This window comes from Ranitomeya imitator, chromosome 4, assembly GCF_032444005.1.
Source record: "Ranitomeya imitator isolate aRanImi1 chromosome 4, aRanImi1.pri, whole genome shotgun sequence".
Classification (NCBI taxonomy): Eukaryota; Metazoa; Chordata; class Amphibia; order Anura; family Dendrobatidae; genus Ranitomeya; species Ranitomeya imitator.
Genome location: NC_091285.1, coordinates 116969204 through 116995140, shown reverse-complemented (window position 1 = coordinate 116995140; position 25937 = coordinate 116969204). Strand labels below are relative to the sequence as shown.

Here is a 25937-nt window from a genome sequence, read left to right as displayed (position 1 = left end):
TATTTATTTATATATTTATATATTGATCCATGTTATAAAAAATGCTTCTAATTTATCCTCATTCATTTTGTTAATTTACATTGCATTGTCTTTGTTTCATATCACTACACACTGCAGGATTGCGATCTGGTCATTCAATATACAGTATTATGATCTGGTCATTCCATGTACACTGCCCGCTTGTCTGCCTTAACATCACACTACATCTGCGGGTTTTATTTCTCTTGCGTCCCCATGGCAACACATAAACATGCCAAATAGAAGGTACGTATCGTCAGGAGGAATTTCTTCCTCACTGCGCTTGTGCCGGCAGTGTACGTCACTTCCGGTCACCTGACCGGCCAGAGCTTTATACAGCGGCGGGAATTGGCTCCCACAGCTTTTCCCTGCTCAGGCACGGATATGCCAGCCTTCCCACTTAGCCACCAACGTTGGCTTGTGTAGCCAATGACCCTTAGACACAGATGTGTCTGTGACTACAACACCACTACCCACGGAAGTAAGCCCTCGACTCCTCAAGATAAATAACCATTTTTGGATAACAAACGCCCTTATCTGTGTAAACTTTCCCCCTACAGCAGCATCAGCATTTATGCATATCTCTGGCATTACTGCAGCCCCCAGTGTATACTTCATCTAATGTGGTAAATATGGCTCTTCCTATTACTTTATTCACTCTATTTCATATAATCTTACCCTCCTTTACTGTCTTACTCCATAATCATTATCCCTTCCCATCCATGATCCATAGTCACCATAACAATATTGCAATACAATATTATTTTTGAGATTATGAATAACTATACATCTACTAGAAATGACCCTATTATTGGTAATCTGGAGCATCTCTCTGACACTTATGGCACCTATTTTCTCACAGTATCCAATATCTCTTGTCATCAGTATTAGAACTGTCATTATGAGACAATAGATGGTGGCCCGATTCTAACGCATCAGGTATTCTAGAATATGCATGTCCACGTAGTATATTGCCCAGCCACGTAGTATATTGCCCAGCTACGTAGTATATTGCCCAGCTACATAGTATATTGCCCAGCCACGTAGTATATTGCCCAGTGACGTAGTATATTGCCCAGCCACGTAGTATATTGCCCAGCTACGTAGTATATTGACCAGTGACGTAGTATATTGCACAGCGACGTAGTATACAGCACAGAGCCACGTAGTATATTGCCCAGCTACGTAGTATATTTCCCAGCCATGTAGTATATTGCCCAGCCACATAGTTTATTGCTCAGTGACGTAGTATATTGCCCACCCACATAGTTTATTGCCCAGTGACGTAGTATATTGTCCAGCTATGTAGTATATTGCACAGTGACGTAGTATACAGCACAGAGCCACGTAGTATATTGCCCAGCCACGTAGTATATTGCCCAGTGACGTAGTAGATTGCACAGCGATGTAGTATACAGCACAGAGCCATGTAGTATATTGCCCAGCCACGTAGTATATTGCCCAGTGACGTAGTATATTGCACAACCATGTAGTATATTGCCCAGCCACGTAGTATATTGCCCAGTCACGTAGTATATTGCCCAGTCACGTAGTATACAGCACAGAGCCACGTAGTATATTGCCCAGTCACGTAGTATATTGCCCAGCCATGTAGTATATTGCCAAGTGATGTAGTATATTGCCCAGTGACGTAGTATACAGCACAGAGCCACGTAGTATATTGCCCAGTCATGTAGTATATTGCCCAGCCACGCAGTATATTGCCCAGTGACGTAGTATATTGCACAGGGACGTAGTATATTGCCCAGTCACATAGTATATTGCCCAGCTACATAGTATATTGCCCAGTCACATAGTATATTGCCCATCTACGTAGTATATTGCACAGCCACGTAGTATATTGCCCAGCCACGTAGTATATTGCCCAGCCACGTAGTATATTGCCCAGCCACGTAGTATATTGCCCAGCCACGTAGTATATTGCCCAGCCACGTATGTCACAGGTTAAAAAATAAAAAATAAACATAATCACCTTCGGATCCGAGGGCCCATTGTAGTTCTAACATACTCACCTTCAGATCCGAGGGCCCTTGTAGCGCGCGGCTGCCGCCATCTTCCGTTCCCAGGATGCATTGCGAAATGACCCAGATGACTTAGCGGTCTCGCGAGGCCGCTAAGTCTTCTGGGTAATTTCGCAATGCATCACCGGGAACGGAAGATGGCGGCCGGCTCTGCGGACAATGGAGGGTGAGTATAGCAGTTTTTTTGTTTTTTTATTATTTTTAACATTACATTTTTTTACTATTGATGCCGCATAGGCAGCATCAATAGTAATAAGTTGGGGACACACAGGGTTCATAGCGGCGGTAACGGAGTGCGTTACCCGCAGCATAACGCGGTCCGTTACCGCCGGCATTAACCCTGTGTTAGCGGTGGCCGGAGGGGAGTATGCGGGTGCCGGGCAGTGACTGCGGGGAGTTAGGAGCAGCCAATTTCTTCCGGACTGTGCCCGTCGCTGATTGGTCGTGGCTGTTTTGCCACAACCAATCAGCGACTTGGATTTCCTTGACAGACAGAGGCCGCGACCAATGAATATCCGTGACAGAAAGAAGGAAAGACAGAAAGACGGAAGTGACCCTTAGACAATTATATAGTAGATGATCTTTTCATCTTATCATCCCTAACGGGACATTACTTACCCACATATCATTTGCCCAAAGGGGTGTACAAGTACGACCTGTTGACGCATCCACAAAAGGGTATATTTGTTCTTCATTTACTTTTCCCTTTCTTTTTCACACTCCATCTCAATACGATATATAAATATTATCCATATGCCTTGACAACCCTTTGCGTAGCCTCTATTTTAATATCTTTGTACCTATTATAAGTGTGGACTTATCCTTGGATATTAGGAAATAAGTTCCTTCACCCTGACATGTTTTCGATTTTATGTAAATATGTAAATATATTATGGGTAAAGATTCACTGTATATAATGTGTATTATATATTTTTTTTTTTCATCTTTTACAGCGTCATTGTGATCAAGGCCATACTATGGCCGAACCGTTATATTGCCTGTCGCTCATCACCTCTTAATAAACTATTCACTTGAAGCAAACTCCTTCATTTGTATGAGTGCAGTGATTACAGACTTCACTATTCATGGGATCATTGGTTCCGTTCACTAGCACCATCAAACCAACTAGAAGTCGTGTTCTAGCCTCTCGTCTCTCCTACATGACCGCGTATAGCCAATAAAGGATCCTTTCCGTAAGACATCCCCAACCCCCACTACCCTGTTCCCTTTTAAACCCTTCCGTTTAACTACCCAAGAAAACACACCACCACGTTAATTTCTTTTGGATAATTTGGCCACAGCGGCCATTTTATTAACAAACAAATACATAAATAACAACATGTAAACATTGTAAATGTAAAAAACCTCGAGGGGAGGGTTCTTGGAGCTAAAAAATCTGGCTCATAATAGGCAGAGAGCCTACCCAAAAATTTAACCAAAAACACGTATTTAGCCTCAGCCGTAACCACCAGCTCGAGGGCACCATGTAACCCATTTTGGGCAAACCAACCACAAAGCTCCCAAGGTAAACACACCGTCCAGAGCCCGTAACCAAAGCCAGATCAACCCTATAAGCATCATCACCAACTCCAAGAACCCCACCCCCCGCCACACACGAACAGCCCTGACCACCTCAGGCTCGTGAGTGCCCCACCATCGCCAAAGCTCTTTCTACTCCTTCCTGTAGACCGAGCGCCCATAAATCCATACCTATCTCGTTAAGATGCACTCCATCATCCCTCCAGAAATTACCGACCCCGGCCTCTAGCTCAAAATGTCTCACGGCAATACCCCCGTTCCGAGACACAAAACTCGCCACCATCCTATTCAATTTCACCCTGGCTCTGTTAATCCCTTTATGGGAACGGGCCTCCCGCCACGTCCGCCGTGGCACAATGTCCGACCACACCGTCAGTATACCGGGAAAAGATACCCACAGTCTCAACAAGTTGAAACGGATATCACGAATCAGTTCCCTCACTGGTTTTGCCCCCAAATCATTACCTCCCAGGTGAACCACCAAGATGTCCGGGGGGCGATCCAAACGGGCGGCGCGGGAGAGTTCCGCAAGAAGCTACGCCACAACATACCACGAAGACCCATCCAACGAATGATCACTGCCTCCCGACCAAAACCCAGTTGCCTACCATTCGACCTAGCATCAGCCCGGAGGGCACCCCAGTAAACGAAAGAGTGTCCAACAATCCAAGCCAAGAAGGGGGTACGACCTGGAAAACATAACCACAATTAACAATACGCAAAACACACACCCCCAGCATCGCTGACTTAATGCCGCACATAAGACAGGTAATGATTAGAACTCCATCTGCCTATTTTCTTAATCACATCCGGCCCCAGGCCCAAACCATCGGCCTCGGACGCGGCCCCAATCCTAAAAGAGTGCGAAGCGAAATTATCCGGGTTAACACCCAGCAACCCCAAGCCTTTCTTCAAAATAGCTACAAACTGGAAACGTGACAGAAAATCCCCTTCTTGGTGTTGTAACAAAGGGCCTGACCTGACCAGGCACAAATTCCAATATGCTTCCAAACAGTCTTGCGGACACATCCCGCTACCATCCACCCTTCCTAACACTACCTTCTTTCCCCTGCCCAGCTGATCCGTCTTTGAACACCTTATCCAAAAAGCGATACCACCATCCCAAAAAAACACATCTTCCGCCAAAAGACCACCCGACCAGTCCTTGCTCGGGGAAACCAATTCTCCCAAACGCAAAGCACCAAAAAATGCTAAAGAAAAGGCCAACTGAAACAGTACCACCTCAAACTGAGAAGAACAAATGACACCTAAGGCCTCACCTAACCGCTGCAACATCCCAAAAGAAATGGGCCTACGCTTATCAAAAGTCGCATTACCTTTGCGAAAACCCTTCAACGCCTGCCGTATCACAAAGTCCTTTGTAACGTCCCTCAAGCCTTGCAGCTGAAAACCGAAAGCCAAACCTGCTATAAACTTATTTAACCTAGACACAGACCAACCCCACTCCACCACCTTACCCATCAGAGCCAATAACGCCATTGTCCTATCGCTATCAGACTCAGCCGAGCCACATTGGGCCAACCAACTTTCCCACATGGCCCATGACGCCATATAATCTGACCATGTCCTGGTTGACACCGAAGCTTGGATCAATCGGCCTCCCCTTCCGTAACAACCTGCCACAGATGCAAAGGACATGCTGCTCCTGCCGCCTCCGAATCTGGAGCCAATTCCCGGAATCGTCAGCTATAGCGTCAGCTATATTGTTTTGAACGCCAGGCACGTGCACCGCCAAAATCCATGCATTCAACTCTAAGCATCTCAACACCAATTCCCTGACCAGCCTGATTACTGGGGGGGAGGAAGAAGACAGGCTGTTAATCACGGACACCACGCTCGAGTTATCACAATGAAAACGTACTCGCCGGTCCCTAAAATTGTCGCCCCAAATAAACACCGACACCACAATTGGGAACAGTTCTAACAATGCCAAATTCTTGGTAAGCCCCTAATTTCACCAACCTTCCGGCCACACTCCCACACTCCATTTTCCTCCACAATAGGCCCCATAACCAACTCCACCCGCTGCGTCCGTGTAGATCTCGCAGTCAAAGGCATTCAGATCCTCCCGCTGAATTAGCGACCTGCTGTTATAGCTTTCCAAAAAACGTTGCCAAACAAGAAGGTCATCCTTATGCTCTCTACCCAAACGGATAAAATGATGAGCCGACCGGACTCCCGCCGTCGCCCTGGACAATCTGCGGCAAAAAATCCTGCCCATCGGCATAATACGGCAAGCAAAATTCAGGCGGCCCAGCAATTTTCCGATCCTGCCCACCTCTTGCTTAAGCAACAGCAACTTATCATCCGGCAACCTACACTCCATTTTTTCGGAATCAATGAGAATCCCTAGAAAACTCAAGACCTTGCAGGGGCCCTCCGTTTTATCCTGTGCCAAAGGAACACCAAACTGTCCGGCCACCCATTCCATGGTAGCAAGTAGATGACCACACACCGCAGAATCCGGTGGACCAACAAACAAAAAGTCATCCAAGTAGTGAATGACCGAAGGAACAGCTGAAACGTCTCTCACTACCCATTACAAAAAGGTACTGAAAGTCTCAAACAATGCACAAGAAATCGAACATCCCATAGGCAAACACCTATCCAAGTAAAAACCCCCCTCCCACCAACAACCTAACAAAGGAATGCTCTGAGAGTGCACTGGCAAAAGCCTAAAAGCCGACTCGATGTCTGTTTTTGCCAACAAGGCCCCAGGCCCATACTTTTGCACCCACTGGACAGCCGCATCGAACGAGGTATAAACAACGGAGCACAACTCTTCCGCAATCCCATCATTAACTGATGATCCCTTGGTATATGACAGGTGCTGAATTAGCCGGAACTTGTTCGGCTCCTTCTTGGGCACCACCCCAAGTGGGGAAACAATTACGTCAGCCATGGGCAGCCAACTAAATGGCCCCGCCATTCTTCCCAATTCGACCTCTTTTGCCAACTTAGCCGAAACAACCTCCGAATGCAAACTAGCCGATCTCAAGTTTTTTGTAGAAAAAGGAACAACATGCGTCGGGTGAGGGATCTTAAACCCCTCAAGAAAACCATCCCTAATAACCTCCGCCTTTTGATAATCCGGGTATCTATTTAGATAGGGGGCTATCTTTTGAAGCCTCACCGGAGTCACCCCCTTGACCGCCACCCACTGATGGCTTACCCCGCTATTTCTTGAAACACTTAGCAGCCCCATGTGAGGCCCCATTACAGTGGGAGCACACGTGTTTAAACTTACAGGTGGCGCCATACTTACACTGGCCGTCGTTAAACTGCCAGCATGTCCCCGTTCTTTCCTTTGCCCCCTGTTCTTTCCTTTGCCCCCTCGCACCAGAGCCATCACCTTCAACCACAATCCAATGTCCTTTTGATCCCATCTTATCTCGGGCCTCACCGCTTTCCGCTGCCTGAACTGTGCATCGTATCGCAGCCAGGCCTGGCCCCCGTAGGTACGATGTGCTTCTCCAATAGCATCCATATAACAAAAACAGGCCTGAGCAATTCTCAGGGAATTTCTCCCCTATAACACTCGCCAGAATGGCAAAGGCCTGCTGCAAGTTAACGAACGTCTGAGGGATAAGGCGCCAACGCCTCTTTTCTTCCGCCTCCATTTTGCTATCGTCTTTCTTCCCTTTATCCAAATTAAATTTTTCTAAAGGAAGGAGAGAGAAAATCTCTACGTATTCATCTTTCCAAATCTTTTCCTTCACCTCCTTCATCAAATGGGCCCCCAGCGGGCCCTCAAAACACACATAGACCTCGCCTTTTGCCCTATCGTCTAACTTAACGGTATCACCCTTCCCTGTTTCCGTTTGCACCGACACCCCAGCCACTGAAAACGGCGGCCAGCTACCAGAGCTCGCAATCTCGCTCAGGCCCCCTACTTTACAACCAGCAACTGACACCCAAGCCCCAGCGGGGCGACGATCCCACACTATCCGCAACCGCATTACCCCCACCGCCATCCAATCTCCTCAAAATCTGCGACATACCCGCCAAAAGCTCTCTAACACCCGGAACCTCACTACCACCCCCACCCCGCTCAACTAAATCCGAAACCCCCGGCACCGGAAAAAGACTAGACATATACTCACGGGGCTACGCAGGTGCTGTGTCCCCACCAGCCATGCTTCCTGAATCCTGCCGGTCCCTTTCGTCAAGATGCTCATTCCCGGAATCGTCGCTGCCACTCATCTGCCCCAGGCCCGCGCCCCTGGCCTCCACGTCACCAGGGGGGACCGAGACTGGCGAAGGCTACCGGTCCCTCGACCTCCTGCTGGATCTGGATCTGGCAGCCTCCGTGGGTCCTCTGTGTGCTGCAGCCGGACAGTTCCCTCTGGATGCCGCTCCCGCGGCGCGACCGCGACCCGCTCCCTGCCGCAATGCTGCCACCTGCCTGCCCGACATCCTGCTCTGCCATCCTGTTCCCGAGCCAGGTGCACCGAGCGGCTGAGATTCTGGTGCACCCGCCGCAGAACTTCCCGGCTCCTGGCTCCTAGATGATGCCGCCACCGCTCGGCTCCTCCCTCGCACCATCGCTGGTGCCGCCACTGGAGATGGTCCCCGGCGGGTAGAAGCTGCAGATCCCGGCGCTGCGGCACCCCCGCACCCACTGCTAGGCCGAACCGGAAGTGCGGCCCTGACGTCCTGTGCAGCGCCGGCGTCCTGCCTCGCCTGCACCGCTCTCCCAGCACCTCGTCGCCTCGCGCCGGCAGGGCCGCCTGGTGGATTCCTGCCGGAGGGTGGGCGGGCAAGGTGGCTGCGCCACGTCCCTCAGCCCCCGCAGGGTCCCGGGAGGGGCTCCAAGGCCTGCGCCTGCCACGCGGTGTTACGTCGGGGGACAGCCTCTCGGGCGGCCTCGTCCTCCTGGTCCTGCTGCCCCAGCTCCCGCTGTCCTGGCTCCTGCTGTCGCCTAGCAGCCCTGTGAGCTGCTCCTCAAGCCATCCGGCCCTCCTGGATCGTGCCTCTCTGCGAAGCTGAGCGACCAAACTGTCCACGGTGGCCATGGTGAGTAGCTGTGGCAGCAGGTCCACTCACTTCGCCTGTCTCTGAGGAACTGATCCCATTTTTCCAAGCCCCCCCTCCCCTTCCACAAAATCCCCGCCCCCAATCCTATCCTACCAATCCCGGGACCCCCTTGTTTAATTTTAAAACATACTGCACTGCTCCCCATGGCAACGCAGTCATGTGGGGGCTTCCTTTTAGCTGCGCCCCATACAGCCCCCCCTCTTTATAGTTCTATTTAGTATAACTCATACTTGTGAATTACTCCTATACATTTGGCTGGCACCAGGAAAAAGGAGAGATCTGGCAAACAATTACAGTGCCTTGCGAAAGTATTCGGTTCCCTAGAACTTGTAAACCTTTTCCCACATATCATGCTTCAAACATAAAGATACCAAATGTAAATTTTTGGTGAAGAATCAACAAGTGGTTCACAATTGTGAAGTTGAACAAAATTTATTGGTTATTTTAAATTTTTGTGGAAATTTTTGTGCAATATTATTCGGCCCTTTAACTTAATACTTTGTTGCGCGACGTTTTGCTGCGATTACAGCTGCAAGTTGCTTGGGGTATGTCTCTATCAGTTTTGTACATCGAGATACTGAAATTCTTGCCCATTCTTCCTTGGCAAACAGCTCGAGCTCAGTGAGGTTTGATGGAGATCGTTTGTGAACAACAGTTTTCAGCTCTTTCCACAGATTTTCAATAGGATTGAGGTCTGCACTTTGACTTGGCCATTCTAACACCAGGATACTTTTATTTGTGAACCATTCCACTGTAGATTTTGCTTTATGTTTGGATCATTGTCTTGTTGGAACACAAATCTCCATCCCAGTCTCAGGTCTTTTGCAGACTCCGACAGGTTTTCTTCAAGAATAGTCCTGTATTTGGCTCCATCCATCTTCCCATCAATTTTAACCATCTTCCCTGCCCCTGCTGAAGAAAAGCAGGCACAAACCATGATGCTGCCACCACCATGTTTGACAGTGGGGATGGTATGTTCAGGGTGATGAGCTGTGTTGCCTTTACGCCAACATATTGTTTGGCATTGTTGTCAAAAAGTTTGATTTTGGTTTCATCTGACCAGAGCACCTTCTTCCACATTTGGTGTGTCTCCCAGGTGGCTTGTTGCAAACTTTGAACAACACTTTTTATGGATATCTTTGAGAAATGGCTTTCTTCTTGCCACTCTTCCATAAAGGCCAGATTTGTGCAGTGTACAACTGATTGCTGTCCTATGGACAGACTGTCCCACCTCAGCTGTAGATCTCTGCAGTTCATCCAGAGTTATCATGGGCCTCTTGGCTGCATCTCTGATCGGTCTTCTCCTTGTTTGAGATGAAAGTTTAGAGGGACAGCCGGGTCTTGGTAGATTTGCAGTGGTAAGATACTCCTTCCATTTCAATATGATCGCTTGCACATTGCTACTTTGAATGTTTAAAGTTTTGGAAATGATTTTGTATCCAAATCCAGCTTTAAACTTCACAACAGTATCACGGACCTGCCTGTTGTGTTCCTTGGTCTTCATGATGCTCTCTGTGCTTCAAACAGAACCCTGAGACTATCACAGAGCATGTGCATTTATATGGAGACTTAATTACACACAGGTGGATTAAATTTATCATCATTAGGCATTTAGGACAACATTGGATTATTCAGAGATCCACAATGAATTTCTGGAGTGAGTTTGCTTGCACTAAAAGTAAAGGGGCTGAATAATATTGCACGTCCCACTTTTCAGTTTTTGAATTTCCACAAAAATTTAAAATAACCAATAAATTTCATTCAACTTCACAATTGTGTTCCACTTGTTGTTGATTCTTCACCAAAAATTTACATTTGGTATCTTTATATTTGAAGCATGATATGTGGGAAAAGGTTGAAAAGTTCCAGGGAGCCAAATACTTTCACAAGGCACTGCAGATAGTCAACAAGATATCCAAGGTTTCATACTGATATACTGACCTGTGAAAACAGGTGATTATCAGATATTATTGTCTGTAAACTATTGCAATAGCACAGTAGATCCCTTCTCCAAATGTTAGCTTCTACACGCTATCCCCTAGAGCACATATCTAAATGTCTAAGAATAAAGGAAACATAAGCAATTGATCTTCTTGTACTAACCTGTTTTGTTCTGCTGATCTCAGCTCTGTGAAAAGAGGCCTTTGAGCAAAAGCAGTCACTCCCAAATGCTCCATATGGCTTCCCAGAAACCAGCACTTCAGGACATCTTCATGTGCCAAGTACATATTTGACGTAGGGTGTGGAGGGGCTATGGGTACGGGTGGAACATTATCCACAAATCTAAATTTTTTGGCACAGTGACAACAAAAGTTGGCAAGTATGACATGGATTCTTACCCTAGCACTGTGCTGTAAAAGCAGAGTAAAATCCTTAACCAGTGTAATATGTAATAGTCTGCAACTAAGAATGTATGGTAAACACATTGTTACTTTCCAAGTCTTTCCACCCACATAATATGTACTCGGTGTTCTAGTAATTTCAGATAAACATTTCCACTAATCGACAGTTATGTGGGACACTGTGGTATTCCCGCTGTCCCCTGACTGCAGGGCCTTGACATGGCTCTTACCCGGTCTCCCACAGGGTGACGACGCTGTTTTCCTGTAGGCCGGGCCTTCGTGGGGCGTGGCTTCATTCAAAAAGGGGGTGGGCGCGCTTCCCTGCTCTTTCCGGATTCCCTCACTCGGACCCAGACCTGTTTCCCTCCCTCCCTCCCTTGTGTTTGGTTTTCTTTTTCAGTCGCAGCCGCGGAATGGGTGGAAATTATGGTGGTGATGATACCTGCACCGGGAGACCGGAAGGCAGTCAATCTCCCTACACCCGATTGGTTGGCAAATTTTTGCCGGTTTTAAGCTGCGACCTTAATTATTAAGCCAAAAGAAAAATTGAAGTTGATATTAGCAAGTTATTTCATAAAAAAAATAAAAGAGTTATATTTGAAATATCCATGTGTGGCGTCACTTTGTGGGAGAATAGTTTTACTGGGTCGCTGCAGTCTTTGAAGTCATGCCATGGATTACTTAATGTCACCCTCTTGTAATCAGTGTACAGATTACAAAAGGGAACTGTGTTGGCACGTGTGCTGGTCCCATTTTGGCAAAGTCATGTGGTTAGCGAAGTCTGATACTTCTGAAATCCTTAGTCCTGTAGAGGCTGAAGTCAAGCGCAAATGCTAAAAAATCAGTTTTTTTAAAGCGATGTGCAGAGCTTTCTACTTCTACCTAAAAAGCATGTTCACATCTACAAGGTAGGTCAATACGATCTTTTACTTTATGTTCCATACATACAACATGGTTAGAAACCACTTTGCGTTCCTGGATGTGATAGACAGGAACACAATGCATTTTGTATGGAGTGTACTGGTATCTCAGATGAACACCGCATGTTGAAGACAGATTGTGCTAAATTAAATATTATAGCCTTTGCAGGGATTTACGAGAATTGGAAGCTGCAGCAATGTTGTTAGCCGAGATTGTCTCTAACTGGTCATGCTTGATGTCAGTGGTGTAGAAATAATTCTGTGGAAGAGCATGTCACTTTTATCCCATGACAGCAAGCAGATGAACACAATCTTCAAACAGACAATGAGATTGTCAACAAGATAGCCAAGGCTTAATATTGATGTATAGCCCTGTGATTATCAGATAGTATTGTCTGTAAGCTTTAGCAATAGCACAGGAGATCCCTTCTCCAAATGTTAGCTTCTACATGCTATCCCCTAGGGCACAAATCTAAATGTCTAAAGGTACCGTCACACTAGACGATATCGCTAGCGATCAGTGACGTTGCAGCGTCCTGGCTAGCGATATTGTCCAGTGTGACAGGCAGCAGCGATCAGGCCCCTACTGTGATATCGCTGGTCAGGGAAGAAAGTCCAGAACTTTGTTTCGTCGCTGGATCTCCCGCTGACATCGCTGAATCGGCGTGTGTGACGCCGATTCAGCGATGTCTTCGCTGGTAACCAGGGTAAACATCGGGTTACTAAGCGCAGGGCCGCGCTTAGTAACCCGATGTTTACCCTGGTTACCATCGTTAAAGTAAAAAAAACAACCACTACATACTTACCTACCGCTGTCTGTCCCCAGCGCTGTGCTTCTCTGCTCTGGCTGTGAACACAGCGGCCGGCTGCCCGGCGCTCACAGCCAGAGCAGAGAAGCAGAGCGCTGGGGACAGACAGCGGTAGGTAAGTTTGTAGTGGTTGTTTTTTTTACTTTAACGATGGTAACCAGGGTAAACATCGGGTTACTAAGCGCGGCCCTGCGCTTAGTAACCCGATGTTTACCCTGGTTACCGGCATCGTTGGTCGCTGGAGAGCGGTCTGTGGGACAGCTCTCCAGCGACCAAACAGCGACGCTGCAGCGATCCGGATCGTTGTCGGTATCGCTGCAGCGTCGCTTAGTGTGACGGTACCTTTAGAATAAAGGAGACAAAAGCAATTGATCTCCTTGTACTAATCTGTTTTGTTCTGCTGATCTCAGCTCTGTGAAACAAGCACTTTGAGCAAAATCATTTTCTTCCTTTTTATTTAATTCTATTTAGAAATGAAAGTGGAGAGAAAATCTATAAATAGTGGATGCTCTCAATACAGGTGTATTGTGTCAGCGGAATTGACACTGGGAATGGGGAAGCCCAGCATAAAGTATACACCTGTGTTTCTCTATTTTATCTTCACAGGAAGGGAAACAACAATTATTTTAATAGACATCTGGTGACGAGATTAGACAAACCATGCATTAAAACATTCTGCATGTGGAATTTAGGGAAATGATCAGTCTAGGTACTTCAAATATCAAGTGAACTTTCATTATTTTAACAACTATGAATTAATCATTGTAAAATGTTAAAATAAATATTTTTATGTAATTTTCATGCAATACAATATCTATTTATTTTGTAATATGCATTTATTATCCATTTTCATGGTCCTGGGCACTTTTTTGAGTATCAGAGACTGCTAGTTAGTGTTGAGCGATACCTTCCGATATCGGAAAGTATCGGTATCGGTTTGGATCGGCCGATATTCAAAAAATATCGGATATCGCCGATACCGATACCCGATCCCAATGCAAGTCAATGGGACCAAAATATCGGAATTAAAATAAACCCTTTCTTTCCTTGTAGGTTCATTCTACATGAAGGAAAACAACTAAGAATAATGTAGGATGTATGGGGGAGGTGGCGGAGACATTAAAGGCAATGAGGATTAGTCCAATCAAATAGAATAGCATGTTTTTTTTTTTTTTTAAAGACGTTCGGATTGAAAAAGATATTGACTATGTAAATTTTTTTTATTTTGTCAGATATTGATGTTTCACTATTCCACGCCCTTCCCCTTCTTTTTTTTCTTTTTTTTTTTTTCTTTTCCCACACTTTCATCTTCATCATCATCAGCATCTTTGACATCAACTTCTTCACCTTATTCATCTTCTTCTTCATCTTCTACCTATTTTTTTTTTTTATTACATTCTTCATATTCATTTTCTTCAACTATTATTATTCTTCCTATTCTACATATTCTTTTTATTCCACTGTTATTATTCTTCCTATTCTACTTCTTCATCATATTCTCATTTGTGACAGGCATTCCCGTAGTTGTTATCTATAAAAGTTGGAAGATTACACCTTCCGTTCTGCCAGTCACAAAAGTTACATTTGTCCGCGTTCAGTTTGGCCTGCAGCATCAGGCTTTATCCAGGGGCACCACGAGGAGGAACGGACTCAGCCCCATACACTGCTTAGTCTTCTTCTGCATATAATTTAGATAATATCTTTTGCTCTGATATTAAGTCTTATGCTTAATGTTCTTCTGCTCTTTGTTCTGCAGCCTCTTGTTCTTCTGCTTCTCGGTCTTCCATGTTGTCGTCTCCAGGGTCGTCGTCTCCAGTGTCGTCATCTCCGCCGTCGTCGTCTCAGCCGTCGTCGTCTCCGCCGTCGTCGTCTCCGCCGTCGTCGTCATCGGGGTGGTCTTCCGGGTCGTCGTCATCGGGGTGGTCTTCCGGGTTGTCGACGTTAGGGTCTTCAACTTGGAAATGTAGCAGAAGGTACAAGAAGGCTGAGAAAATGCCAAGAACCAGCTGATGGAACTGGAACTCGGATGGCTACCCGAAGGTTCAAGAGCCTATGGAACTACCGAGGACCAGCTGACGTTACTGGAACCCGGTTACTAAGCAGGAGGTACCCGTGCTAAAAAGCACTACCAAGGACCGCCTGACGTTGGCGGAACTCGGATACCCAGAAGGAGGCACCTAAGCCAAAGGCTCTGCCCGGAACCAGATGACGTTACTGGAACCAGGATGGGGAGCAGAAGGTACAAGAGCAAAAGACACTGCCGAGAACCAGCTGACGGTACTGGAACCCGGATGGGTAGCCGAATGTCCAAGAGCCAATGGAACTACCAAGGACCAGCTGACGTTACTGGAACCCGGTTACTAAGCAGGAGGTACCCGTGCCTGAAAGCACTACCAAGGACCACCTGACATTGGTGGAACTTGGATACCCAGAAGGAGGCACCTAAGCCAAAGGCTCTGCCCGGAACCAGCTGACGGTACTGGAACCAGGATGGGGAGCAGAAGGTACAAGAGCAAAAGACACTGCCGAGAACCAGCTGACGGTGCTGGAACCAGGTGGTGGACCCCAAGGCCCACAGGAGAGGAGAGAACAGCTAGGCCGCGAGGCAGCCGCAGTTACCGAACCCCAACAGTCCTACAGGGGGAGCTGGGCCTACTGGCACTACAGAACCAGCCTTGACTACCAGTTCACGCAGCCCACATAGGAAGCTCCTAAACTGGAGGCACCCTGGAGTTGGCTAACTCGACCGCCCCACGACGGGGCAAGCATAGGCGTCTCAGTGAAGTTGACACAACCCGGAAACAGCTGACGGTGCTGAAACCAGGCTTGGCACGAGGGAGTACCTGTGACAAGAACACTGCCGAGAACCAGCTGGCGGTGCTGGAACCCGGATGCGTTGCCCCAGTGTGCAAGAGCCAATGGCACGACCCAGGACCAGCTGACGGTGCTGGAACCCGGTTACTAAGCTGTAGGTGCCCGCGCTTAAAAGCACTACCAAGGACCGCCTGGCGTTGGCGGAACTCGGATACCCAGGAGGAGGCACCTAAGCCAAAGGCTCTGCCCGGAACCAGCTGACGGTACTGGAACCAGGATGGGGAGCAGAAGGTACAAGAGCAAAAGACACTGCCGAGAACCAGCTGACGGTGCTGGAACCAGGTGGTGGACCCCAAGGCCCACAGGAGAGGAGAGAACAGCTAGGCCGCGAGGCAGCCGCAGTTACCGAACCCCAACAGTCCTACAGGGGGAGCTGGGCCTACTGGCACTACAGAACCAGCCTTGACTACCAGTTCACGCAGCCCACATAGGAAGCTCCTAAACTGGAGGCACCCTGGAGTTGGCTAACTCGACCGCCCCACGACGGGGCAAGCATAGGCGTCTCAGTGAAGTTGACACAACCCGGAAACAGCTGACGGTGCTGAAACCAGGCTTGGCACGAGGGAGTACCTGTGACAAGAACACTGCCGAGAACCAGCTGGCGGTGCTGGAACCCGGATGCGTTGCCCCAGTGTGCAAGAGCCAATGGCACGACCGAGGACCAGCTGACGGTGCTGGAACCCGGTTACTAAGCTGTAGGTGCCCGCGCTTAAAAGCACTACCAAGGACCGCCTGGCGTTGGCGGAACTCGGATACCCAGGAGGAGGCACCTAAGCCAAAGGCTCGGCCCGGAACCAGCTGACGGTGCTGGAACCAGGTGGTGGACCCGAAGGCCCACAGGAGAGGAGAGAACAGCTAGGCCGCGAGGCAGCCGCAGTTACCGAACCCCAACAGTCCTACAGGGGGAGCTGGGCCTACTGACACTACAGAACCAGCCTTGACTACCAGTTCACGCAGCCCACATAGGAAGCTCCTAAACTGGAGGCACCCTGGAGTTGGCTAACTCGACCGCCCCACGACGGGGCAAGCATAGGCGTCTCAGTGAAGTTTACACAACCCGGAAACAGCTGACGGTGCTGAAACCAGGCTTGGCACGAGGGAGTACCTGTGACAAGAACACTGCCGAGAACCAGCTGGCGGTGCTGGAACCCGGATGCGTTGCCCCAGTGTGCAAGAGCCAATGGCACGACCGAGGACCAGCTGACGGTGCTGGAACCCGGTTACTAAGCTGTAGGTGCCCGCGCTTAAAAGCACTACCAAGGACCGCCTGGCGTTGGCGGAACTCGGATACCCAGGAGGAGGCACCTAAGCCAAAGGCTCGGCCCGGAACCAGCTGACGGTGCTGGAACCAGGTGGTGGACCCCAAGGCCCACAGGAGAGGAGAGAACAGCTAGGCCGCGAGGCAGCCGCAGTTACCGAACCCCAACAGTCCTACAGGGGGAGCTGGGCCTACTGGCACTACAGAACCAGCCTTGACTACCAGTTCACGCAGCCCACATAGGAAGCTCCTAAACTGGAGGCACCCTGGAGTTGGCTAACTCGACCGCCCCACGACGGGGCAAGCATAGGCGTCTCAGTGAAGTTGACACAACCCGGAAACAGCTGACGGTGCTGAAACCAGGCTTGGCACGAGGGAGTACCTGTGACAAGAACACTGCCGAGAACCAGCTGGCGGTGCTGGAACCCGGATGCGTTGCCCCAGTGTGCAAGAGCCAATGGCACGACCGAGGACCAGCTGACGGTGCTGGAACCCGGTTACTAAGCTGTAGGTGCCCGCGCTTAAAAGCACTACCAAGGACCGCCTGGCGTTGGCGGAACTCGGATACCCAGGAGGAGGCACCTAAGCCAAAGGCTCGGCCCGGAACCAGCTGACGGTGCTGGAACCAGGTGGTGGACCCGAAGGCCCACAGGAGAGGAGAGAACAGCTAGGCCGCGAGGCAGCCGCAGTTACCGAACCCCAACAGTCCTACAGGGGGAGCTGGGCCTACTGACACTACAGAACCAGCCTTGACTACCAGTTCACGCAGCCCACATAGGAAGCTCCTAAACTGGAGGCACCCTGGAGTTGGCTAACTCGACCGCCCCACGACGGGGCAAGCATAGGCGTCTCAGTGAAGTTTACACAACCCGGAAACAGCTGACGGTGCTGAAACCAGGCTTGGCACGAGGGAGTACCTGTGACAAGAACACTGCCGAGAACCAGCTGGCGGTGCTGGAACCCGGATGCGTTGCCCCAGTGTGCAAGAGCCAATGGCACGACCGAGGACCAGCTGACGGTGCTGGAACCCGGTTACTAAGCTGTAGGTGCCCGCGCTTAAAAGCACTACCAAGGACCGCCTGGCGTTGGCGGAACTCGGATACCCAGGAGGAGGCACCTAAGCCAAAGGCTCGGCCCGGAACCAGCTGACGGTGCTGGAACCAGGTGGTGGACCCCAAGGCCCACAGGAGAGGAGAGAACAGCTAGGCCGCGAGGCAGCCGCAGTTACCGAACCCCAACAGTCCTACAGGGGGAGCTGGGCCTACTGGCACTACAGAACCAGCCTTGACTACCAGTTCACGCAGCCCACATAGGAAGCTCCTAAACTGGAGGCACCCTGGAGTTGGCTAACTCGACCGCCCCACGACGGGGCAAGCATAGGCGTCTCAGTGAAGTTGACACAACCCGGAAACAGCTGACGGTGCTGAAACCAGGCTTGGCACGAGGGAGTACCTGTGACAAGAACACTGCCGAGAACCAGCTGGCGGTGCTGGAACCCGGATGCGTTGCCCCAGTGTGCAAGAGCCAATGGCACGACCGAGGACCAGCTGACGGTGCTGGAACCCGGTTACTAAGCTGTAGGTGCCCGCGCTTAAAAGCACTACCAAGGACCGCCTGGCGTTGGCGGAACTCGGATACCCAGGAGGAGGCACCTAAGCCAAAGGCTCGGCCCGGAACCAGCTGACGGTGCTGGAACCAGGTGGTGGACCCCAAGGCCCACAGGAGAGGAGAGAACAGCTAGGCCGCGAGGCAGCCGCAGTTTCCGAACCCCAACAGTCCTACAGGGGGAGCTGGGCCTACTGGCACTACAGAACCAGCCTTGACTACCAGTTCACGCAGCCCACATAGGAAGCTCCTAAACTGGAGGCACCCTGGAGTTGGCTAACTCGACCGCCCCACGACGGGGCAAGCATAGGCGTCTCAGTGAAGTTGACACAACCCGGAAACAGCTGACGGTGCTGAAACCAGGCTTGGCACGAGGGAGTACCTGTGACAAGAACACTGCCGAGAACCAGCTGGCGGTGCTGGAACCCGGATGCGTTGCCCCAGTGTGCAAGAGCCAATGGCACGACCGAGGACCAGCTGACGGTGCTGGAACCCGGTTACTAAGCTGTAGGTGCCCGCGCTTAAAAGCACTACCAAGGACCGCCTGGCGTTGGCGGAACTCGGATACCCAGGAGGAGGCACCTAAGCCAAAGGCTCGGCCCGGAACCAGCTGACGGTGCTGGAACCAGGTGGTGGACCCCAAGGCCCACAGGAGAGGAGAGAACAGCTAGGCCGCGAGGCAGCCGCAGTTACCGAACCCCAACAGTCCTACAGGGGGAGCTGGGCCTACTGGCACTACAGAACCAGCCTTGACTACCAGTTCACGCAGCCCACATAGGAAGCTCCTAAACTGGAGGCACCCTGGAGTTGGCTAACTCGACCGCCCCACGACGGGGCAAGCATAGGCGTCTCAGTGAAGTTAACACAACCCGGAAACAGCTGACGGTGCTGAAACCAGGCTTGGCACGAGGGAGTACCTGTGACAAGAACACTGCCGAGAACCAGCTGGCGGTGCTGGAACCCGGATGCGTTGCCCCAGTGTGCAAGAGCCAATGGCACGACCGAGGACCAGCTGACGGTGCTGGAACCCGGTTACTAAGCTGTAGGTGCCCGCGCTTAAAAGCACTACCAAGGACCGCCTGGCGTTGGCGGAACTCGGATACCCAGGAGGAGGCACCTAAGCCAAAGGCTCGGCCCGGAACCAGCTGACGGTGCTGGAACCAGGTGGTGGACCCCAAGGCCCACAGGAGAGGAGAGAACAGCTAGGCCGCGAGGCAGCCGCAGTTACCGAACCCCAACAGTCCTACAGGGGGAGCTGGGCCTACTGGCACTACAGAACCAGCCTTGACTACCAGTTCACGCAGCCCACATAGGAAGCTCCTAAACTGGAGGCACCCTGGAGTTGGCTAACTCGACCGCCCCACGACGGGGCAAGCATAGGCGTCTCAGTGAAGTTGACACAACCCGGAAACAGCTGACGGTGCTGAAACCAGGCTTGGCACGAGGGAGTACCTGTGACAAGAACACTGCCGAGAACCAGCTGGCGGTGCTGGAACCCGGATGCGTTGCCCCAGTGTGCAAGAGCCAATGGCACGACCGAGGACCAGCTGACGGTGCTGGAACCCGGTTACTAAGCTGTAGGTGCCCGCGCTTAAAAGCACTACCAAGGACCGCCTGGCGTTGGCGGAACTCGGATACCCAGGAGGAGGCACCTAAGCCAAAGGCTCGGCCCGGAACCAGCTGACGGTGCTGGAACCAGGTGGTGGACCCCAAGGCCCACAGGAGAGGAGAGAACAGCTAGGCCGCGAGGCAGCCGCAGTTACCGAACCCCAACAGTCCTACAGGGGGAGCTGGGCCTACTGGCACTACAGAACCAGCCTTGACTACCAGTTCACGCAGCCCACATAGGAAGCTCCTAAACTGGAGGCACCCTGGAGTTGGCTAACTCGACCGCCCCACGACGGGGCAAGCATAGGCGTCTCAGTGAAGTTGACACAACCCGGAAACAGCTGACGGTGCTGAAACCAGGCTTGGCACGAGGGAGTACCTGTGACAAGAACACTGCCGAGAACCAGCTGGCGGTGCTGGAACCCGGATGCGTTGCCCCAGTGTGCAAGAGCCAATGGCACGACCGAGGACCAGCTGACGGTGCTGGAACCCGGTTACTAAGCTGTAGGTGCCCGCGCTTAAAAGCACTACCAAGGACTGCCTGGCGTTGGCGGAACTCGGATACCCAGGAGGAGGCACCTAAGCCAAAGGCTCGGCCCGGAACCAGCTGACGGTGCTGGAACCAGGTGGTGGACCCCAAGGCCCACAGGAGAGGAGAGAACAGCTAGGCCGCGAGGCAGCCGCAGTTACCGAACCCCAACAGTCCTACAGGGGGAGCTGGGCCTACTGGCACTACAGAACCAGCCTTGACTACCAGTTCACGCAGCCCACATAGGAAGCTCCTAAACTGGAGGCACCCTGGAGTTGGCTAACTCGACCGCCCCACGACGGGGCAAGCATAGGCGTCTCAGTGAAGTTGACACAACCCGGAAACAGCTGACGGTGCTGAAACCAGGCTTGGCACGAGGGAGTACCTGTGACAAGAACACTGCCGAGAACCAGCTGGCGGTGCTGGAACCCGGATGCGTTGCCTTGCCTATTAAAGATTGTCTTCCTAGAGCCCCAACTAGCGGTGTTGGAGCAAAGGGTAAGCAGGGGGAGATGAGTGTAGGCCGAAGCCTGCACTGGAGGCAGCTTTGTGTCTGCGTTGCGTTTGCAGGACACTTTGCCGGCTACACACTGGGGGAACAGCTGGCGTTGCTGAACCCCACTAACACAATGGCGTGTGTTTTTATCTGTGCAGCTAGCACTTGTGGGCAAAAACTAGCGATGTTAGAGCCCGTGTTGAAGCAGGAGGAGGAGGAGAGGAGCAGAGTGTAGGCCGAAGCCTAGTTGAACCAATTTCAAAGGAAACCTTTAACCCCCCCCTCAGGTGTTACAAAGTACAAGAGACACACCTTGTGCAGTATTAATGCTGCACAAGTGAAAGGTTGCTCTATTAATTTGTCTACTTGCACACGCTGAATGAAAGACATACACAATTTACCCCATTCTACAGTCAAACTGTAGTGGATGCGTGACTTGGTTTTTTGATGAGACGCAGCACAGGTGTCCAAAATAACGCCTTGGTGCTTGGCGCAGCTTCCTGAGCGTTGTTATTTGCTGTACAGGAGTCTGCGCTCTTGTGTTATCCCTTGGCAATGCCCTGTTAGCGCTGCCCATCTTATGACATCATTTCATGTTGGCCGGTGCGGTTAACGATGGCCATAAATCCCAGACCCACAGTGTCTTTTCATAAAGCCACACTGCGGTGCTGGGATTCGTGGCCTTGAGCAGTAAATATTTTGGCCGCTCACACACGTCCTTACACCTGCTTCAGACTGGGCGGCCTCTGCTGATCCCTTCTCGCATGCCGCGGCCATGAGGCTGCACAGTCTGAAGAAGGCGGAAGGAGATGAGTTAAGACAGGCGAAGATATGCACTGCTCGTGCCCATCAATCACACCCTCGCAGTCAAAATAATTAAGACAACGAGGAGCATTTTATTCAGGCAGGGCGGACGAACAGGCGCAAGTAGCCAACCAATGATGTCAGAAGACGGGAAGCGCTACCAAGGGGGGTGCTGCGTATCATTAGAAAGGAAAGTCACACCTCAGGGACAGTGGAATGGTCTCAAAGAGACACATTTTGTACGTGTTGAGTTCCACGTGGGCAAGGAGAAAACATCAGCCACCTTGTACAAATGCAGCAGTACTGCTGTACAAGGTGGCTGTTATACATAGAAACACCTGGGGGTGGGGGCCAGGCTCCCTTCAATTTCAGTTCATGTGCCTGCGTGGCGTTTGCAGGTCACGTTGCAAGCTGCACAGCAGGGGAACAGCTGGCGGTGCTGAACCCCACTAACACATTGGCTGGTGTTTTTCTCTGTGCAGCTAGCATTTCCGGGCAAAAACTAGCGGTGTTTGAGCCCAAGGTCAGCAGGAGGAGGAGGAGAGGAGCAAAGTGTAGGCCGAAGCCTGCACTGGTGGCAGCTTTTGGTCGGTTGTGCCAGCGTGGCTTGTGCTGGACACGATGCCGGCTACACAGCGGGGGAACAGCTGGCGGTGCTGAACCCCACTAACACATTGGCTGGTGTTTTTCTCTGTGCAGCTAGCATTTCCGGGCAAAAACTAGCGTTGTTAGAGCCCAGGGTCAGCAGGAGGAGGAGAGGAGCAGAGTGTAGGCCGAAGCCTAGTTGAACCAATTTCAAAGGTTACCTTTAACCCCCCCTCAGGTGTTACAAAGTACAAGAGCCACTCCTTCTGCAGCATTAATGCTGCACAAGTAAAAGGTTGCTCTATTAATTTTTCTACTTGCACAAGCTGAATGCAACACGTAGACTATTTAGCCCATTATACTGTTAATCAGTAGTGGAGGCGTGACTTGTCTTTTTAAAGAAAAGCAGCACAGGTGTCGAAAACAACACCTTTTTGCATGGGCGCAGCTTCCTGAGCGTTGTTAGTTGCTGTACAGGAGTCTGCGCTCTTGTGATCCTTTGGCCATGCGCTGTGAGCGCTTCCTGTCTTATGACCTCATTTCATGTTGGCCGTTGCGGTTAGCGATAGACATGAATCCCAGACCCACAGTGTGTTTTTAAAAAATCACACTGCAGTGTTGGGATTCGTGCCCTGGTGCACTAAATATGTTTGCCGCTCACACATGTCCTTACACCTGCTTCAGACTGGGCGGCCTCATCTGATCCCTTATCGCCTGCCGCGGCCATGAGGACACCCAGTCTGAAGAAGGCGGAAGGAGATGAGTGAACACAGGCAAACATATCCACTGCACATGCCCATCAATCACACCCTCGCTGTCCAAAAAAATAAGACACCGTGGGGCGTTGTTTCGAGCAGGGGAGATGCACAGGCGCAGCCAGCTAACCAATGATGTCAAAAGACGGGCAGCGCTAACAAGGGTGGTGCTGCGTGTCATTACAAAGGAAAGTCACACCTCAGGGACATTGTAATGGTCTCTAATGAGACACATTTTGTACGTGTTGAGTTCCACGTGGGCAAGGAGAAAAAGTCAGCCACCTTGTACAAATGCAGCAGTACTGCTGTACAAGGTGGCTGTTATACATAGAAACACCTGTGGGTGGGGGGCAGGCTCCCTTCAATTTCAGTTCATGTGCCTGCGTGGCGTTTGCAGGTCACGTTGCAAGCTACACAGCAGGGGAACAGCTGGCGTTGCTGAACCCCACTGACACATTGACTGGTGTTTTTCTCTGTGCAGATTGCATGTCCGGGCAAAAACTAGCGGTGTTAGAGCCCAGGGTCAGCAGGAGGAGGAGGAGAGGAGCAAAGTGTAGGCCGAAGCCTGCACTGGTGGCAGCTTTTGGTCGGTTGTGCCAGCGTGGCTTGTGCTGGACACGATGCCGGCTACACAGCGGGGGAACAGCTGGCGGTGCTGAACCCCACTAACACATTGGCTGGTGTTTTTCTCTGTGCAGCTAGCAGTTCCGGGCAAAAACTAGCGGTGTTTGAGCCCAGGGTCAGCAGGAGGAGGAGGAGAGGAGCAAAGTGTAGGCCGAAGCCTGCACTGGTGGCAGCTTTTGGTCGGTTGTGCCAGCGTGGCTTGTGCTGGACACGATGCCGGCTACACAGCGGGGGAACAGCTGGCGGTGCTGAACCCCACTAACACATTGGCTGGTGTTTTTCTCTGTGCAGCTAGCATTTCCGGGCAAAAACTAGCGGTGTTTGAGCCCAGGGTCAGCAGGAGGAGTAGAGGAGCAGAGTGTAGGCCGAAGCCTAGTTGAACCAATTTCAAAGGTTACCTTTAACCCCCCCCTCAGGTGTTGCAAGGTACAAGAGCCACACCTTGAACAGCATTAATGATGCACAAGTCAAAGGTTGCTCTATTTAATTTTGCTCCTTGCACACGCTGAATTAAACACGTACACTATTTAGCCCATTATACTGTCAAACAGTAGTGGAGGCGTGACTACTAGTCTTTTTAAGGAGACGCAGCACAGGTGTACAAATTTACACCTAGGTGCTGTGCGCAGATTCCTTACCGTTGTTATTTGCAGTACAGGAAACTGCGCTCTTGTGTTATCCCTTGGCAATACCCTGTTAGTGCAGGCCGTCTCATGACCTCATTTCATGTTGGCCGGTGCGGTTAACGATGGCCATAAATCCCAGACCCACAGTGGCTTTTCCTAAAGTCACACTGCGGTGCTGGGATTCGTGGCCTTGTGCAGTAAATATGTTTGCCGCTCACACATGTCCTTACACCTGCTTCAGACTGGGCGGCCTCAGCTGATCCCTTATCGCATGCCGCGGCCATGAGGCCGCACAGTCAGAAGAAGGCGGAAGGAGGGGAGTGAAAACAGGGGAACATATGCACTGCTCGTGCCCATCAATCACACCCTCGCAGTCAAAATATATGAGACAACGGGGGGCGTTGTGTCGGGCAGGGGGGACGCACAGGCACAGCCAGCCAACCAATGATGTCAGGAGACGGGCAGCGCTAACAATGGGGGTGCTGCGTGTCATTAAAAAGGAAAGTCACACCTCAGGGACATTGTAATGGTCTGTAATGAGACACATTTTGTACTTGTTGAGTTCCACGTGTGCAAGGAGAAAAAGTCAGCCACCTTGTACAAATGCAGCAGTACTGCTGTACAAGGTGGCTGTTATACATAGAAACACCTGGGGGGGTGGGGGGCAGGCTCCCTTCAATTTCAGTTCATGTTCCTGCGTGGCGTTTGCAGGAAACGTTGCAAGCTACACAGCAGGGGAACAGCTGGCGGTGCTGAACCCCACTAACACATTGGCTGGTGTTTTTCTCTGTGCAGCTAGCATTTCCGGGCAAAAACTAGCGGTGTTTGAGCCCAGGGTCAGCAGGAGGAGGAGAGGAGCAAAGTGTAGGCCGAAGCCTGCACTGGTGGCAGCTTTTGTTCTGTTGTGCCAGCGTGGCTTGTGCTGGACACGTTGCCGACTACACAGCAGGGGAACAGCTGGCGGTGCTGAACCCCACTAACACATTGGCTGGTGTTTTTCTCTGTGCAGCTAGCATTTCCGGGCAAAAACTAGCGGTGTTTGAGCCCAGGGTCAGCAGGAGGAGTAGAGGAGCAGAGTGTTGGCCAAAGCCTAGTTGAACCAATTTCAAAGGTTACCTTTAACCCCCCCCTCAGGTGTTGCAAGGTACAAGAGCCACACCTTGAACAGCATTATTGATGCACAAGTCAAAGGTTGCTCTATTTAATTTTGCTCCTTGCACACGCTGAATTAAACACGTACACTATTTAGCCCATTATACTGTCAAACAGTAGTGGAGGCGTGACTACTAGTCTTTTTAAGGAGACGCAGCACAGGTGTACAAATTTACACCTAGGTGCTGTGCGCAGATTCCTTACCGTTGTTATTTGCAGTACAGGAAACTGCGCTCTTGTGTTATCCCTTGGCAATACCCTGTTAGTGCAGGCCGTCTCATGACCTCATTTCA

At 50.8% G+C, this 25937-nt stretch overlaps 1 protein-coding gene and 1 long non-coding RNA gene across 5 annotated transcripts in view; both read left to right on the top strand.

The window, feature by feature from the left end:
* Positions 1–25937, top strand: part of TENM2 (teneurin transmembrane protein 2) — a 3136407-nt gene that overhangs the window by 2680953 nt on the left and 429517 nt on the right. The gene's annotated exons all lie outside the window — the stretch shown is intronic.
* LOC138673966 (uncharacterized) lies at positions 360–3103 on the top strand. The gene is made up of 3 exons (XR_011320395.1): positions 360–499; positions 579–644; positions 3014–3103. It is a non-coding gene; the product is annotated as an uncharacterized lncRNA (long non-coding RNA).